Genomic DNA, 17,204 nt, shown 5'->3' on the forward strand with positions numbered 1-17,204 from the left:
CGGGATGCTTCTTCTTGGTGGTTGGATCTCCCCAACGTAAGTCGGGGGCCAAATTATCCATAACTCTTACCTGCTTCCTGGATTCATCGGGGCAGCAAGCTGTCGGAGCACCGATTGGTCCCCATGGACGGGTCCACTCTCTCTTGTCTCTGGCTTCTCTCTCTCTCCCCACGAAAGCGGACGTACACCATCTTCAATGTGTGGGATCACTGGGTCGTCCTGGGAGACTGATCGACCTCTTTGAGAGAACTTTCCGAAGCTATCCAATAGCAGCCAACCGGGACTAATGTTGTTTAGACAAAAAACATGGAGTACTTCGGAGGTCACAAAATTGCAATTCTAAGTAATAAACTTGACATCAAAAGTCACGTGACTCAGCAGCTCTCAAATCATAATCTATTAAAATTGAACCAAATGTTGACGTGTGTCAAGTCGACACTTCAAACTTATCAACTCGGGTAATTATTTTTACATTTCGATGGAGCATTGTACTCGTATACTGTACTATGAAAATCCCACCCCATGGTCATACTTGCCATATTTGTATGGGAGACTATATGACTTGTGATTTCCCATTTTATTAACTGGTAGACCCACTCTCTACCGGAGCGGCAGGAAGGGTCGCGCTATTGTCCTCTCCGGAGTATATAGATTACAGTAGATTTAGGCTCAGGTCTGTTGCTCTGTGGGGTACGCAATGAGCGTGTGATGCCTCAAGAACGTCAGTTTCCTTCCTTTCAATTTAGTGTTAAACAGCAGTGCACCTGTTTAAAAAGGTAATCATACATGTTTATGGTTTATATTACTTTTATGCCTCCGCCGACGAAATTGCCGATGTTTTCCTTGATAGGTTTTTGTTACCGTGATAACCTGAACGACTAAAGGGATCTAAGTCAAACTTGGTGCAGGTATGTATAATGATGTAAAGATTAACTCATTTGATTTTGGGGTCATGAGGTCAGCAGTCATGTTCGGTAAAAATCCTGTTACCGCGATAACTTGTGAAACAGTGATGGGATTTTGACCAAAATTTGGTACAAGTATGTATTTATGATGCAAAGATGTACCGATTTTTTGGGGGGTCAAGAGGTCAAAGGTCAGAGTCTATAATAGGTTTTGGTTACCATGATAACTTAAGAACTGCTTAAGGGAACTAAGCTGAAGGACTGACTCAGCTGAACGGATGTAAGTCCAACTTGGAACAAGTCTGCCTAATGATGCAAAGATGAACCGATTCGATTATGGGGTCAAGAGGTCAAAAGGTCAAGTTGGGTAAAAATTCTTACTGAGCTAACTTGTGAACCGGTGATGGGATTTTGACCAAACTTGGTAGAAGTTCATATTTTGATACAAAGATTAACTGATTAGATTTTGGCATCAAGAGGTCAGAGGTCAAATGTAAGGTAAAATGTGATACTTGAGAACAACTGAAGGGATTTGAATCAAACTTGGTACAAGTATGTATAATTATGTAATAATGTGGGCGGAGGCATATCGGTCGACCTCGTGACGTCGAAGAGTGTCGTTCTAGTTCACTTCTGGTAGGGGTGCCCCCACGAAAAGCCACAATAACCGATTTATACACCTTAACATAGCGTGTGTCCAAGTAGGAAAATTCCTTTGGGGGTGGGGGGTATATTATAAGTATTATCATCATAATAATATGCATTTGTGTTGTTACCTTCGCCAGAGGAGGGGTTATTGCATTTGGACCCATTTTTGTTTTGGTTTGTCAGCACAGAACGTGAGTATATGTATGAATTAAATTAGACCCTTAAGTACCTCGAGTCCCTTTAAAAGCCCTAATACCCAATATTCCCCTTGCAACCTGAAAACCCAAAGACCCAAGAGGTCCCAAAGAACAAAACCACAAAAATACATCCTAGCGAGGTTCTGCAAACTCTGATTGCTCTTTCTTGTTACCCTCGCCAGAGGAAAGGGTATTTATTGCATTTGAGTCTTGTCTGTTTGTCCGCACAGAATAAATATGATTTTCTCTGAAACCGTTGGTCGATTGACAGGAAATTTTCACCATAGGTGCGCCTCCTCCTGTAGAATTTTTAAAATAATTATGACGTCATATGTCACGTGGTATGGGGTGACATCTTGGAAAAACCGAAAAACTTTGCACCTCTATATCTCTGAAAGCGCTGCATAGAAAAATTGAAACGTGGCTCATTGTGAAGAACTCTCCATGGGGAATAAAATGTTAATGATGTTGTCATAGGTGCCTCCATTATGACGTCATAATTCGACAAGTACAAAACTTCATCCGATCAGATGATTTCTTGAGCTTCATCGTGGGATAAATTGATGGAGAAAAAAAATAAAATAATGATATCGGTCACGTAGTTCGGCCGCCATATGATTGATGGAGAAAAAAAATAAAATAATGATATCGGTCACGTAGTTCGGCCGCCATATTTGTTTCAACACAAAAGCCTTGAAAACCACAAACACATCCTGGCGAGGGTCTGCAATCTCCGATTGCTCTTTCTAGTTACCTCTGCCACCAAAGGTGGATGGAGGTTATGTTTTCACCCATGTCTGTCTGTCCGTTTGTGAACAAAATATCTCAAAGTTGTGGACGGATTCGGACGAAATGATTCGATTTTGGTGAAGATCTGGATTCGGATCCGTCCACGAGAATTTTTTATGTGATTCTTCACTATTGGGAGATGGGGCCAAAAACGATACACAGCAGGATATCTCAAAAGGTTGTGGGCGGATTTGGACGAAACTTGGTGGACAGGTTGGGTGTGTGATTAGGACGATTCTATTCAATTTTGGTGAAGATCCGGATCCAGCTAGTACAATTTATCAAGTGATTCTTCACCATTGAGTGATATGGCCAACCAGGCGGAGGTATGTATGCTCTCGACCGAGTGACGTTCAAGTTGTTCCTGGTTTTGCCTTCTGGTGCAAAGTAGAGTCCCTGTATATAGAGAGTTGTGTCAACTCAAATTTGGACGCCATTTTGTGTCTAAGTGTGTCGGATTAGATATACATGTACATTCGCGATATGGGGTGATATATTCTAAACCTGCTAAAAAAAAATTACTACACATATTTAGTCTTATTATTACATACAGGTGATATTTGTTTTGTCAAAAACTCAGCTATTGCCGTGAAAAAGAGCTGTGTGGTGATATTAAAAGTGGTATGGCAATGCATATTACAAGCCAACACTGCATATAAGAGCTAACATTATAAGTAAGACAAACCAATGCTGTCGTTCTCTGAATTTTAATAACTTTTAGAAAGGAGTGTGGGCATATCCAATATTTTTTAAAGGGTGCCGAGAGCAATTCCGGTGTAGGACTTCCAGCCGACATATAGTCTAACACACTTAAAACAAATTCTGTACGTGGTATTGCCATATTTCTATAGTGTACAACTTTAGTTTTATCGACATTTATATTCAATTTCCATGTATTAGTACTTCCACAACAGAAAATCACATGGACAATCTTCCGGAAGATGGCCAGACAAATCGCTAGCTCTATCGACCACATGTATATTGATATCAAACAGGGATAACAGCTTTTGAAAGTTGATCCAGTTTTAAATGTGGGTACACAAATACACCTGTTTTACTGCATTAATCACCTAGAAATATTGTATGTTTTGGGAACGATAGCTGTCACCGGGTTCAATATATAGGGATTGTCCAATGTGCAAAATCTTCCATCACTACAATTTGGCCATAAATCCCGGGGTGGGAAATATTTGAGCAAATATGCCACAAGACGCATGAGCACTGTACAAAGCAAACAATAACTCGTCAAATTTTGGACGTATGGATGGCTGCACAACCCGCAAAAAAATTGAGCAGGTCCCCCCCTAAAATTGCTTTTATGATTGCCGATTAGGCTAAAGATTTTAAACCAAAAAAATAACTTGCCTCGGAATAAGTTTTGAATGGACGGACAGACAACTGAAAACAAAACGGACCATGGGTTTCCCACCCCTATAAAATCAAAATTAATTCCCTCTGAAAAAGTACAGTGACATTGCCCGCAGACTACCCAACCGCAGACCAGGCAATGTCACTGTACCGGGACATTTCATCAATCAATGACAATATGCGGTCCGCTAGGACTACCCGAAAAAAATTGAGCAGGGTTCTTCCCACGGAAATGCATTTTTGGTCAGCTCCTTGAAGATTATAAACAAACACAAATCACTTCCCTTTAAAAGGGTTTTCAACGGACAGACGACCAAAAAAAAACCGAGCAGGGTAAAGGTAAAACGCTCTCAAAGCAATCCTGGGTAAAGTTGGCATCACACTGTCAAAGCAATCGTGGGCACCACACTCTCAAAGCAATCCTGGGTATTGTTGGCATCGCACTGTCAAAGCAATCCTGGGTATAGTGGGCACCATGCTCTCAAAGCAATGCTGGGTATAGTGGGCACCATGCTCTCAAAGCAATCCTGGGTATATTGGGCACCACGCTCTCAAAGCAATGCTGGGTATAGTGGGCACCACATTCTCAAAGCAATCTTGGGTATAGTGGGCACCACGCTCTCAAAGCAATCCTGGGTATAGTTGGCACCACACTCTCAAAGCAATCCTGGGTATAGTGGCCACCACATTCTCAAAGCAATCCTGGGTGTAGTGGGCACCACGCTCTCAAAGCAATCCTGGGTATAGTTGGCACCACACTCTCAAAGCAATCCTGGGTATAGTGGGCACCACACTCAAAGCAATCCTGGGTATGGTGGGCACCACACTCTCAAAGCAATCCTGGGTATAGTAGGCACCACATTCTCAAAGCAATCTTGGGTATAGTGGGCACCCCGCTCTCAAAGCAATCCTGGGTGTAGTGGGCACCCCGCTCTCAAAGCAATCCTGGGTGTAGTGGGCACCACGCTCTCAAAGCAATCCTGGGTATAGTTGGCACCACACTCTCAAAGCAATCCTGGGTATAGTTGGCACCATGCTCTCAAAGCAATGCTGGGTATAGTGGGCACCATGCTCTCAAAGCAATCCTGGGTATAGTGGGCACCACACTCAAAGCAATCCTGGGTATGGTGGGCACCACACTCTCAAAGCAATCCTGGGTATAGTGGGCACCACACTCTCAAAGCAATCCTGGGTATAGTTGGCACCATGCTCTCAAAGCAATGCTGGGTATAGTGGGCACCATGCTCTCAAAGCAATCCTGGGTATAGTGGGCACCACGCTCTCAAAACAATCCTGGGTATAGTTGGCACCACACTCTCAAAGCAATCTTGGGTATAGTGGGCACCCCGCTCTCAAAGCAATCCTGGGTGTAGTGGGCACCACGCTCAAAGCAATCCTGGGTATGGTGGGCACCACGCTCTCAAAGCAATCCTGGGTATAGTTGGCACCACACTCTCAAAGCAATCCTGGGTATAGTGGGCACCACACTCAAAGCAATCCTGGGTATGGTGGGCACCACGCTCTCAAAACAATCCTGGGTATAGTTGGCATCACACTGTCAAAGCAATCCTGGGTATTGTTGGCATCACACTGTCAAAGCAATCCTGGGTATAGTGGGCACCATGCTCTCAAAGCAATGCTGGGTATAGTGGGCACCATGCTCTCAAAGCAATCCTGGGTATAGTGGGCACCACGCTCTCAAAGCAATGCTGGGTATAGTGGGCACCACATTCTCAAAGCAATCTTGGGTATAGTGGGCACCCCGCTCTCAAAGCAATCCTGGGTGTAGTGGGCACCACGCTCTCAAAGCAATCCTGGGTATAGTTGGCACCACACTCTCAAAGCAATCCTGGGTATAGTGGGCACCACACTCAAAGCAATCCTGGGTATGGTGAGCACCACACTCTCAAAGCAATCCTGGGTATAGTGGGCACCACATTCTCAAAGCAATCTTGGGTATAGTGGGCACCCCGCACTCAAAGCAATCCTGGGTGTAGTGGGCACCACGCTCAAAGCAATCCTGGGTATAGTTGGCACCACACTCTCAAAGCAATCCTGGGTATAGTTGGCACCACACTCTCAAAGCAATCCTGGGTATAGTTGGCACCACACTCTCAAAGCAATCCTGGGTATAGTTGGCACCATGCTCTCAAAGCAATGCTGGGTATAGTGGGCACCATGCTCTCAAAGCAATCCTGGGTATAGTGGGCACCACGCTCTCAAAACAATCCTGGGTATAGTTGGCACCACACTCTCAAAGCAATCTTGGGTATAGTGGGCACCCCGCTCTCAAAGCAATCCTGGGTGTAGTGGGCACCACGCTCTCAAAGCAATCCTGGGTATGGTGGGCACCACGCTCTCAAAGCAATCCTGGGTATAGTTGGCACCACACTCTCAAATCAATCCTGGGTATAGTGGGCACCACACTCAAAGCAATCCTGGGTATGGTGGGCACCACGCTCTCAAAACAATCCTGGGTATAGTTGGCATCACACTGTCAAAGCAATCCTGGGTATTGTTGGCATCACACTGTCAAAGCAATCCTGGGTATAGTGGGCACCATGCTCTCAAAGCAATGCTGGGTATAGTGGGCACCATGCTCTCAAAGCAATCCTGGGTATAGTGGGCACCACGCTCTCAAAGCAATGCTGGGTATAGTGGGCACCACATTCTCAAAGCAATCTTGGGTATAGTGGGCACCCCGCTCTCAAAGCAATCCTGGGTGTAGTGGGCACCACGCTCTCAAAGCAATCCTGGGTATAGTTGGCACCACACTCTCAAAGCAATCCTGGGTATAGTGGGCACCACACTCAAAGCAATCCTGGGTATGGTGGGCACCACACTCTCAAAGCAATCCTGGGTACAGTGGGCACCACACTCTCAAAGCAATCCTGGGTATAGTTGGCACCATGCTCTCAAAGCAATGCTGGGTATAGTGGGCACCATGCTCTCAAAGCAATCCTGGGTATAGTGGGCACCATGCTCTCAAAGCAATCCTGGGTATCGTGGGCACCACGCTCTCAAAACAATCCTGGGTATAGTTGGCACCACACTCTCAAAGCAATCTTGGGTATAGTGGGCACCCTGCTCTCAAAGCAATCCTGGGTGTAGTGGGCACCACGCTCTCAAAGCAATCCTGGGTATGGTGGGCACCACGCTCTCAAAGCAATCCTGGGTATAGTTGGCACCACACTCTCAAAGCAATCCTGGGTATAGTGGGCACCACACTCAAAGCAATCCTGGGTATGGTGGGCACCACGCTCTCAAAACAATCCTGGGTATAGTTGGCATCACACTGTCAAAGCAATCCTGGGTATTGTTGGCATCACACTGTCAAAGCAATCCTGGGTATAGTGGGCACCATGCTCTCAAAGCAATCCTGGGTATAGTGGGCACCACGCTCTCAAAGCAATGCTGGGTATAGTGGGCACCACATTCTCAAAGCAATCTTGGGTATAGTGGGCACCCCGCTCTCAAAGCAATCCTGGGTGTAGTGGGCACCACGCTCTCAAAGCAATCCTGGGTATAGTTGGCACCACACTCTCAAAGCAATCCTGGGTATAGTGGGCACCACACTCAAAGCAATCCTGGGTATGGTGGGCACCACACTCTCAAAGCAATCCTGGGTATAGTGGGCACCACATTCTCAAAGCAATCTTGGGTATAGTGGGCACCCCGCTCTCAAAGCAATCCTGGGTGTAGTGGGCACCACGCTCTCAAAGCAATCCTGGGTATAGTTGGCACCACACTCTCAAAGCAATCCTGGGTATAGTTGGCACCACACTCTCAAAGCAATCCTGGGTATAGTTGGCACCATGCTCTCAAAGCAATGCTGGGTATAGTGGGCACCATGCTCTCAAAGCAATCCTGGGTATAGTGGGCACCACGCTCTCAAAACAATCCTGGGTATAGTTGGCACCACACTCTCAAAGCAATCTTGGGTATAGTGGGTACCCCGCTCTCAAAGCAATCCTGGGTGTAGTGGGCACCACGCTCTCAAAGCAATCCTGGGTATGGTGGGCACCACGCTCTCAAAGCAATCCTGGGTATAGTTGGCACCACACTCTCAAAGCAATCCTGGGTATAGTGGGCACCACACTGTCAAAGCAATCCTGGGTATAGTGGGCACCATGCTCTCAAAGCAATGCTGGGTATAGTGGGCACCCCGCTCTCAAAGCAATCCTGGGTGTAGTGGGCACCACGCTCTCAAAGCAATCCTGGGTTTGGTGGGCACCACGCTCTCAAAGCAATCCTGGGTATAGTTGGCACCACACTCTCAAAGCAATCCTGGGTATAGTGGGCACCACGCTCTCAAAACAATCCTGGGTATAGTTGGCACCACACTCTCAAAGCAATCTTGGGTATAGTGGGCACCCCGCTCTCAAAGCAATCCTGGGTGTAGTGGGCACCACGCTCTCAAAGCAATCCTGGGTATGGTGGGCACCACGCTCTCAAAACAATCCTGGGTATAGTTGGCATCACACTGTCAAAGCAATCCTGGGTATTGTTGGCATCACACTGTCAAAGCAATCCTGGGTATAGTGGGCACCATGCTCTCAAAGCAATGCTGGGTATAGTGGGCACCATGCTCTCAAAGCAATCCTGGGTATAGTGGGCACCACGCTCTCAAAGCAATGCTGGGTATAGTGGGCACCACATTCTCAAAGCAATCTTGGGTATAGTGGGCACCCCGCTCTCAAAGCAATCCTGGGTGTAGTGGGCACCACGCTCTCAAAGCAATCCTGGGTATAGTTGGCACCACACTCTCAAAGCAATCCTGGGTATAGTGGGCACCACACTCAAAGCAATCCTGGGTATGGTGGTCACCACACTCTCAAAGCAATCCTGGGTATAGTGGGCATCACATTCTCAAAGCAATCTTGGGTATAGTGGGCACCCCGCTCTCAAAGCAATCCTGGGTGTAGTGGGCACCACGCTCTCAAAGCAATCCTGGGTAGAGTTGGCACCACACTCTCAAAGCAATCCTGGGTATAGTTGGCACCATGCTCTCAAAGCAATGCTGGGTATAGTGGGCACCATGCTCTCAAAGCAATCCTGGGTATAGTGGGCACCACGCTCTCAAAACAATCCTGGGTATAGTTGGCACCACACTCTCAAAGCAATCTTGGGTATAGTGGGCACCCCACTCTCAAAGCAATCCTGGGTGTAGTGGGCACCACGCTCTCAAAGCAATCCTGGGTATGGTGGGCACCACGCTCTCAAAGCAATCCTGGGTATAGTTGGCACCACACTCTCAAAGCAATCCTGGGTATAGTGGGCACCACACTCAAAGCAATCCTGGGTATGGTGGGCACCACGCTCTCAAAACAATCCTGGGTATAGTTGGCACCACACTCTCAAAGCAATCTTGGGTATAGTGGGCACCCCGCTCTCAAAGCAATCCTGGGTGTAGTGGGCACCACGCTCTCAAAGCAATCCTGGGTATAGTGGGCACCATGCTCTCAAAGCAATGCTGGGTATAGTGGGCACCATGCTCTCAAAGCAATCCTGGGTATAGTGGGCACCACGCTCTCAAAGCAATCCTGGGTATAGTTGGTACCACACTCTCAAAGCAATCTTGGGTATAGTGGGCACCCCGCTCTCAAAGCAATCCTGGGTGTAGTGGGCACCACACTCTCAAAGCAATCCTGGGTATGGTGGGCACCACGCTCTCAAAGCAATCCTGGGTATAGTGTTGGCACCACACTCTCAAAGCAATCCTGGGTATAGTGGGCACCACACTCAAAGCAATCCTGGGTATGGTGGGCACCACACTCTCAAAGCAATCCTGGGTATAGTTGGCACCACACTCTCAAAGCAATCCTGGGTATAGTGGGCACCACACTCTCAAAGCAATCTGGGTATAGTGGGCACCACGCTCTCAAAGCAATCTGGGTATAGTGGGCACCACGCTCTCAAATCAATCTGGTTATAGTTGGCACCACACTCTCAAAGCAATCCTGGGTGTAGTGGGCACCACGCTCTCAAAGCAATCTGGGTATAGTGGGAACCACGCTCTCAAATCAATCTGGGTATAGTTGGCACCACACTCTCAAAGCAATCCTGGGTGTAGTGGGCACCACGCTCTCAAAGCAATCCTGGGTATAGTTGGCACCACACTCTCAAAGCAATCCTGGGTGTAGTGGGCACCACGCTCTCAAAGCAATCTGGGTATAGTGGGCACCACGCTCTCAAAGCAATCTGGGTGTAGTGGGCACCACGCTCTCAAATCAATCTGGGTATAGTTGGCACCACACTCAAAGCAATCCTGGGTGTAGTGGGCACCACACTCTCAAAGCAATCCTGGGTATAGTTGGCACCACACTCTCAAAGCAATCCTGGGTGTAGTGGGCACCACGCTCTCAAAGCAATCCTGGGTATAGTTGGCACCACGCTCTCAAAGCAATCCTGGGTATAGTGGGCACCACGCTCTCAAAACAATTTGGGTATAGTGGGCATCACACTCTCGAAGCAATCCTGGGTAAAGTGGGCACCACACTCTCGAGGCAATCCTGGGTATCGAGGGCACCACACTCTCAAAGCAATCCTGGGTATAGTTGGCACCACACTCTCAAAGCAATCCTGGGTATAGTTGGCACCACGCTCTCAAAGCAATCCTGGGTATAGTGGGCACCACACTCTCAAAACAATTTGGGTATAGTGGGCACCACACTCTCGAAGCAATCCTGGGTAAAGTGGGCACCACACTCTCGAAGCAATCCTGGGTATAGTGGGCACCACACTCTCGAGGCAATCCTGGGTATCGTGGGCACCACGCCCTCAAAGCAATCTAGGGTATAGTGGGCACCACACTCTCAAAGCAATAGAGGGTATAGTGGGCACCACACTCTGATACAATCTGGGGTATAGTGGGCACCACACTCTCAAAGCAATCCTGGGTATAGTGGGCACCACACTCTCAAAGCAATCTGGGGTATAGTGGGCACCACACTCTCAGAGCAATCCTGAGTATAGTGGGCACCACACTCTCAAAGCAATCCTGGGTATAGTGGGCACCACACTCAAAGCAATCCTGGGTATAATTGGCACCACGCTCTCAAAGCAATCCTGGGTATAGTTGGCACCACTCTCAAAGCAATCCTGGGTATAATTGGCACCACGCTCTCAAAGCAATCTGGACATAGTGGGCACCACACTCTCAAAGCAATCCTGGGTATCGTTGGCACCACACTCTCAATGCAATCCTTGGTATAGTTGGCACCACACTCTCAAAGCAATCCTGGGTATAGTGGGCACCACGCTCTCAAAGCAATCTGGGTATAGTGGGCACCACACTCTCAAATAAATCCTGGGTATAGTTGGCACCACACCCAAAGCAATCCTGGGTATAGTGGGCACCACACCCAAAGCAATCCTGGGTATAGTTGGCACCACGCTCTCAAAGCAATCCTGGGTATAGTTGGCACCACACTCTCAAAGCAATCCTGCGTATAGTGGGCACCATGCTCTCAAAGCAATCCTGGGTAAAGTGGGCACCACGCTCTCAAAGCAATCCTGGGTAAAGTTGGCACCATGCTCTCAAAGCAATCCTGGGTATCGTGGGCACCACACTCTCAAAGCAATCCTGGGTATTGTTGGCACCATGCTCTCAAAGCAATGCTGGGTATAGTTGGCACCATACCCAAAGCAATCCTGGGTATAGTGGGCATCACACTCTCAAATCAATCCTGGGTATAGTGGGCACCACACTCTCAAATCAATCCTGGGTATAGTTGGCACCACGCTCTCAAAGCAATCCTGGGTATAGTTTGCACCACACCCAAAGCAATCCTGGGTGTAGTTGGCACCATGCTCTCAAAGCAATGCTGGGTATAGTGGGCACCATGCTCTCAAAGCAATGCTGGGTATAGTGGGCACCACACTCTCAAAGCAATCCTGGGTATAGTGGGCACCATGCTCTCAAAGCAATCCTGGGTATGGTGGGCACCACACTCTCAAAGCAATCCTGGGTATAGTGGGCACCACACTCTCAAAGCAATCCTGGGTATGGTGGGCACCACACTCTCAAAGCAATCCTGGGTATAGTTGGCACCACACTCTCAAAGCAATCCTGGGTATGGTGGGCACCACACTCTCAAAGCAATCCTGGGTATGGTGGGCACCACACTCAAAGTAATCCTGGGTATCGTTGGCACAACACTCTCAATGCAATCCTTGGTATAGTTGGAACCACACTCTCAAAGCAATCCTGGGTTTAGTGGGCACCACGCTCTCAAAGCAATCTGGGTATAGTGGGCACCACGCTCTCAAAGCAATCTGGGTATAGTGGGCACCACGCTCTCAAAGCAATCTGGGTATAGTGGGCACCACGCTCAAATCAATCTGGGTATAGTGGGCACCACACTCTCAAAGCAATCCTGGGTATAGTTGGCACCACACTCTCAAAGCAATCCTGGGTATAGTTGGCACCACACCCAAAGCAATCCTGGATATAGTGGGCACCACACTCTCAAATAAATCCTGGGTATAGTTGGCACCACACCCAAAGCAATCCTGGGTATAGTTGGCACCACACCCAAAGCAATCCTGGGTATAGTGGGCATCACACTCTCAAATCAATCCTGGGTATAGTGGGCACCACACTCAAAGCAATCCTGGGTATAGTTGGCATCACGCTCTCAAAGCAATCCTGGGTATAGTTGGCACCACACCCAAAGCAATCCTGGGTGTAGTTGGCACCACACCCAAAGCAATCCTGGGTGTAGTGGGCACTACACTCTCAAATCAATCCTGGGTATAGTTGGCACCACACTGTCAAAGCAATCCTGGGTATAGTTGGCACCACGCTCTCAAAGCAATCCTGGGTATAGTTGGCACCACGCTCTCAAAGCAATCCTGGGTATAGTGGGCACCACACTCTCAAAGCAATCTTGGGTATAGTGGGCACCACACTCTCAAAGCAATCCTGGGTATAGTGGGCATCACACTCTCAAATCAATCCTGGGTATAGTGGGCACCACACTCTCAAATCAATCCTGGGTATAGTTGGCACCACGCTCTCAAAGCAATCCTGGGTATAGTTTGCACCACACCCAAAGCAATCCTGGGTGTAGTTGGCACCATGCTCTCAAAGTAATCCTGGGTATCGTTGGCACCACACTCTCAAAGCAATCCTGGGTTTAGTGGGCACCACGCTCTCAAAGCAATCTGGGTATAGTGGGCACCACGCTCTCAAAGCAATCTGGGTATAGTGGGCACCACGCTCTCAAAGCAATCTGGGTATAGTGGGCACCACGCTCAAATCAATCTGGGTATAGTGGGCACCACACTCTCAAAGCAATCCTGGGTATAGTTGGCACCACACTCTCAAAGCAATCCTGGGTATAGTTGGCACCACACCCAAAGCAATCCTGGATATAGTGGGCACCACACTCTCAAATAAATCCTGGGTATAGTTGGCACCACACCCAAAGCAATCCTGGGTATAGTTGGCACCACACCCAAAGCAATCCTGGGTATAGTGGGCATCACACTCTCAAATCAATCCTGGGTATAGTGGGCACCACACTCAAATCAATCCTGGGTATAGTTGGCATCACGCTCTCAAAGCAATCCTGGGTATAGTTGGCACCACACCCAAAGCAATCCTGGGTGTAGTTGGCACCACACCCAAAGCAATCCTGGGTGTAGTGGGCACTACACTCTCAAATCAATCCTGGGTATAGTTGGCACCACACTGTCAAAGCTATCCTGGGTATAGTTGGCACCACGCTCTCAAAGCAATCCTGGGTATAGTTGGCACCACGCTCTCAAAGCAATCCTGGGTATAGTGGGCACCACACTCTCAAAGCAATCTTGGGTATAGTGGGCACCACGCTCTCAAAGCAATCCTGGGTATCGTGGGCACCACGCTCTCGAAGCAATCCTGGGTATCGTGGGCACCACGCTCTCAAATCAATCCTGGGTATAGTGGGCACCACGCTCTCAAATCAATCCTGGGTATAGTTGGCACCACACTCTCAAATCAATCCTGGGTATAGTTGGCACCACACTCTCAAATCAATCCTGGGTATAGTTGGCACCACACTCTCAAATCAATCCTGGGTATAGTTGGCACCATGCTCTCAAAGCATTCGTCGGCACCACACCCAAATCAATCCTGGGTATAGTGGGCACCACGCTCTCAAATCAATCCTGCGTATAGTGGGCACCACGCTCTCAAATCAATCCTGGGTATAGTGGGCACCACACTCTCAAATCAATCCTGGGTATAGTTGGCACCACACCCAAAGCAATCCTGGGTATAGTGGGCACCATGCTCTCAAAGCAATCCTGGGTACAGTGGGCAGCACACCCAAAGCAATCCTGGGTATAGTTGGCACCACACCCAAAGCAATCCTGGGTATAGTTGGCACCACACTCTCAAATCAATCCTGGGTATAGTGGGTACCACACTCTCAAATCAATCCTGGGTATAGTTGGCACCACGCTCTCAAAGCAATGTGGGTATTGTGGGTACCACGCTCTCAAAGCAATCCTGGGTATAGTTGGCACCACACCCAAAGCAATCCTGGGTATTGTGGGCACCACACTCTCAAAGCAATTCTGGGTATAGTGGGCACCACACTCTCAAAGCAATCCTGGGTATAGTTGGCACCACACCCAAAGCAATCCTGGGTATAGTGGGCACCACACTCTCAAATCAATCCTGGGTATAGTGGGCACCACACTCTCAAAGCAATCCTGGGTATAGTTGGCACCACACCCAAACAATCCTGGGTATAGTGGGCACCACACCCTCAAAGCAATCCTGGGTATAGTGGGCACCACACTCTCAAAGCAATCCTGGATATAGTTGGCACCACACCAAAAGCAATCCTGGGTATAGTGGGCACCACACTCTCAAATCAATCCTGGGTATAGTGGGCACCACACTCTCAAAGCAATCCTGGGTATAGTTGGCACCACACCCAAAGCAATCCTGGGTATAGTGGGTACCACAGTCTCAAATCAATCCTGGGTATAGTGGGTACCACCCTCTCAAATCAATCCTGGGTATAGTTGGCACCACACCCAAAGCAATCCTGGGTATAGTGGGCACCACACTCTCAATGCAATCCTTGGTATAGTTGGCACCACACCCAAAGCAATCCTGGGTATAGTGGGCACCACACTCTCAAAGCAATCCTGGGTATAGTGGGCACCACACTCTCAAATCAATCCTGGGTATAGTTGGCACCACACTCTCAATGCAATCCTTGGTATAGTTGGCACCACGCTCTCAATGCAATCCTTGGTATAGTTGGCACCACACCCAAATCAATCCTTGGTAAAGTTGGCACCACACCCAAAGCAATCCTTGGTATAGTTGGCACCACACCCAAAGCAATCCTTGGTATAGTTGGCACCACGCTCTCAATGCAATCCTTGGTATAGTTGGGCACCACACCCAAAGCAATCCTGGGTATAGTTGGCACCACACCCAAAGCAATCCTGGGTATAGTGGGCACCACACTCTCAAAGCAATCCTGGGTATAGTGGGCACCACACTCTCAAAGCAATCCTGGGTATAGTTGGCACCACACCCAAAGCAATCCTGGGTATAGTGGGCACCACACTCTCAAAGCAATCCTGGGTATAGTGGGCACCACACTCTCAAAGCAATCCTGGGTATAGTTGGCACCACACCCAAAGCAATCCTGGGTATAGTGGGCACCACACTCTCAAAGCAATCCTGGGTATAGTTGGCACCACACCCAAATCAATCCTGGGTATAGTTGGCACCACACTCTCAAATCAATCCTGGGTATAGTGGGCACCACACTCTCAATGCAATCCTTGGTATAGTTGGCACCACACCCAAAGCAATCCTGGGTATAGTGGGCACCATGCTCTCAAAGCAATGCTGGGTATAGTGGGCACCCTGCTCTCAAAGCAATCCTGGGTATAGTGGGCACCACGCTCTCAAAGCAATCCTGGGTATGGTGGGCACCACACTCTCAAATCAATCCTGGGTATAGTTGGCACCACAATCTCAAAGCAATCCTGGGTATAGTGGGCACCAATGTTCAATCCTGGGTATAGTTGGCACCACACCCAAATCAATCCTGGGTATGGTGGGCACCACACTCTCAAAGCAATCTTGGGTATAGTTGGCACCACACCCAAATCAATCCTGGGTATAGTTGGCACCACACTCTCAAAGCAATCTTGGGTATAGTTGGCACCACACCCAAATCAATCCTGGGTATAGTGGGCACCACACTCTCAAATCAATCCTGGGTATAGTTGGCACCACACTCTCAATGCAATCCTTGGTATAGTTGGCACCACGCTCTCAATGCAATCCTTGGTATAGTTGGCACCACACCCAAATCAATCCTTGGTATAGTTGGCAGCACACCCAAAGCAATCCTTGGTATAGTTGGCACCACACCCAAAGCAATCCTTGGTATAGTTGGCACCACACCCAAAGCAATCCTTGGTATAGTTGGCACCACACCCAAAGCAATCCTGGGTATAGTTGGCACCACACCCAAAGCAATCCTGGGTATAGTGGGCACCACACTCTCAAAGCAATCCTGGGTATAGTGGGCACCACACTCTCAAAGCAATCCTGGGTATAGTTGGCACCACACCCAAAGCAATCCTGGGTATAGTGGGCACCACACTCTCAAAGCAATCCTGGGTATAGTGGGCACCACACTCTCAAAGCAATCCTGGGTATAGTTGGCACCACACCCAAAGCAATCCTGGGTATAGTGGGCACCACACTCTCAAAGCAATCCTGGGTATAGTTGGCACCACACCCAAATCAATCCTGGGTATAGTTGGCACCACACTCTCAAATCAATCCTGGGTATAGTGGGCACCACACTCTCAATGCAATCCTTGGTATAGTTGGCACCACACCCAAAGCAATCCTGGGTATAGTGGGCACCACACTCTCAAAGCAATCCTGGGTATAGTTGGCACCACACCCAAAGCAATCCTGGGTATAGTTGGCACCACACCCAAAGCAATCCTGGGTATAGTGGGCACCACACTCTCAAAGCAATCCTGGGTATAGTTGGCACCACACTCTCAAATCAATCCTGGGTATAGTTGGCACCACACTCTCAAAGCAATCCTGGGTATAGTGGGCACCAATGTTCAATCCTGGGTATAGTTGGCACCACACCCAAAGCAATCCTGGGTATAGTTGGCACCACACCCAAATCAATCCTGGGTATAGTTGGCACCACACTCTCAAATCAATCCTGGGTATAGTGGGCACCACACTCTCAATGCAATCCTTGGTATAGTTGGCACCACACCCAAATCAATCCTGGGTATG

The 17,204-nt window shown here is 48.4% G+C and overlaps 1 long non-coding RNA gene across 1 annotated transcript in view; it reads right to left on the minus strand.

The window, feature by feature from the left end:
• The window catches only part of LOC137416573 (uncharacterized), a 471,916-nt gene that overhangs the window by 148,200 nt on the left and 306,512 nt on the right, over positions 1–17,204 (minus strand). The gene's annotated exons all lie outside the window — the stretch shown is intronic.

This window comes from Myxine glutinosa, chromosome 1 (assembly GCF_964187855.1).
Source record: "Myxine glutinosa chromosome 1, kmMyxGlut1.1, whole genome shotgun sequence".
Taxonomy (NCBI): Eukaryota; Metazoa; Chordata; class Myxini; order Myxiniformes; family Myxinidae; genus Myxine; species Myxine glutinosa.